Here is a 2,725-nt window from a genome sequence, read left to right on the forward strand (position 1 = left end):
AATAACGAATATCCCCACATTCCCCAATAGATCTGGAGTTACGAGTCTAGAGCCTCTAAATGTAACAGAGTAATATATTCATAGTAATAAAAAAAGTCTAGGATAGGAAAAGACAAATGCAATAAAGGGGAGAAGTCGGGTCCTGCGGACGTCAGGCAGCTACCTCAACAACTCCTAAACCAAAATCCAAGAAGAAAGCAAACAACTCCACTGTCTCCGGAGCACCTGAATCTGCACACATGGTGCAGGGAGTAAAGTGAGTACTTCCAACTCAGTGAGTAAGAAACATATATAATGGCTGAAAGTAAGAAATCCCGAAATATTACAATATAAAGCTATAATCAACGATTTAGCACGTTAAACGATAAAACAACAACAACAATGAAAATTAAGGCCAACAGATATAAGATGCATGAATGCAATGCAATGCACATGACCGCTGCGGCGCGCAGCCCGATCCATTTGGGTACCCGCGCTCACTGTGGGGGTTCAGACTCCGGAGGGGCTCCTACAGCCCAAGCGCAATATCATCGTAGCATTCACTGCGGCGTGCAGCCCGATCCACACTCAGTCCAGATATATATATGCATGCAAGCCACTCGGGCACAGTCAAAATGTCCATTTTTAGTTTCACTTATTAGGAATTATAGAGCTAAGTGTGTAACCTTTATTTATTTACAAACATTTCAAGGCAGTGTCTAACTCAGGACTGATATCATGAAATATGCTAAGTATCATGGGAACAGTGATAAGGATCCCTGAAGGATGCAAATGATAGGCACAAGGCCCCAAACATATTCATAAAACCCAAGTAAGATGATTACTACCAATTTCTAGTCAAGAACACAGTACGAACATCAATCGGAACGGACTAGGTCAAATCCCCAGTCACAATCGACCCCGCACTCATGATAGAGTACGTGTCTCGCCTCAATATAGCGTCACAATGTGATATACCGGGGTTTCAAACCCTCAGGTCATCATCTACATCTATTACTCACCTCAAGCCGGCCGCAAGTCTAGCTCGCTATGCCTTTGCCTTTCGAATCAACCTCTTCGCACGCCGAATCTGATTAAAACCACAACGAATACGTTACAATAGGCTAAAGAAACATAACCCAATCGAAAAGACTCGAAAAACACTAAAATTCACGAAGTTGGCAAAACTCGAGCCCCGGGCCCACTTCTCGAAAAATTACGAAATTTACATCACCGGATTCCTCGTCTCGCCACGAGTCCGTACATATAAAATTTACAAAAATCGGAGCTCGTTTGACCCTCCAAATTCCATTTTTACATCACAGCTTTCCAAGCCCTAGCTTGACCCGTTTTTGATGAAATTCTACTGATTTCTATGATAAAGTTACCATAAACTCGAGTAATTAGGCCAAGAGACTTACCTCCAAATTGATTCTCAGTCAAAACCCTCGAAAATCCTCGCCCAAAGCTCTCCAAGTCGCTTAAAAATGGTGAAAACTACCCCTTGCTCGCGGATGAAATTTAACATTTAAAACCCTTCTGTTACCAGCGAATTTCGCTTCTGCGGTTGCGCTACCGCTTATGCGGCCAAAAATCCGCTTAAGCGGTTTTCACTTAAAAACCGCCTATTCGCTTATGCGATTCAACCACCGCTTCTGCGGTTCCCTCAAGTCCGCTTCTGCGGTACAGTGTCCGCTTATGCGGACCCGCTGGTGCGAGCCACCTTCCGCTTTTGCGGAATTTCCCTAGCTGGCCAATGATCGCTTTTGCGACCACATACCTGCTTCTGCGGTACCGCTTCTGCGGTCCATTTCCGCAGAAGCGGGAACACCAGATGACAGCAAAAATCTGACCTGCAATACACCTCAAAACTCTCGCTTAACCACCCAAATTCACCCCGAGGCCCCCGGGACCTCAACCAAAAACACCCATACATCCTAACACCTCATTCAAACTTGTTCTCATCCTCAAAACACATCATACAACGCTAAAACCATCAAATCACATCGAATTCAAGCCTAAGTTTCTTAAAAACTTCCGAATTATGCATTCGATCAAAAACCCGACCAAAACACCTCCGAATGACCTGAAATTTTGCACACATCAACTCTCGGAATTCCATTCCGACCCTCGGATCAAAATCTCACCTACCAACCGGAATTCGCCAAAATTCAACTTTCGCCATTTCAAGCCTAATTCTACACCGGACCTCCAAAATCACTTCCGATCGCACTCCTAAGTCACAATTCACCTCCCCAAGCTAACTGAATCACCGAAATTCACATCCGAGCTTTCTAACTAATAAGTCAACGTTCGGTTGACTTTTCCAAACCAAACCTTCTTTAAAGAGACTAAGTGTTTCATTTGCTATCCAAACCAATTCAATTCAACTCTAACTCACCCATTGCTGATAATAAAACATGAAAGAGCAATAAATGGGGAAAACGGGGCTGTAACACATGAGACGACGGGTTGGGTCGTCACATCCTCCCCAACTTAAACAAACGCTCGTCCTCGAGCGGGTCGAGAAGCATACCTGAGGTCTCAAATAGGTGAGGATATCTGCTCCGCATCTCCTGCTCAGTCTCCCAAGTAGCTTCCTCTACGGGCCGACCTCTCCACTGCACCTTTACCGAAGCTATATCCTTTGATCTCAATCTCCGAGCCTGACGACCCAAAATAGCCACTGGCTCCACATCATAAGTCAAGTCATCATCCAACTGAACCGTGCTGAAGTCTAACACAT

The sequence above is a fragment of the Nicotiana attenuata genome, chromosome 11 (genome assembly GCF_001879085.1).
Source record: "Nicotiana attenuata strain UT chromosome 11, NIATTr2, whole genome shotgun sequence".
Lineage (NCBI taxonomy): Eukaryota > Viridiplantae > Streptophyta > Magnoliopsida > Solanales > Solanaceae > Nicotiana > Nicotiana attenuata.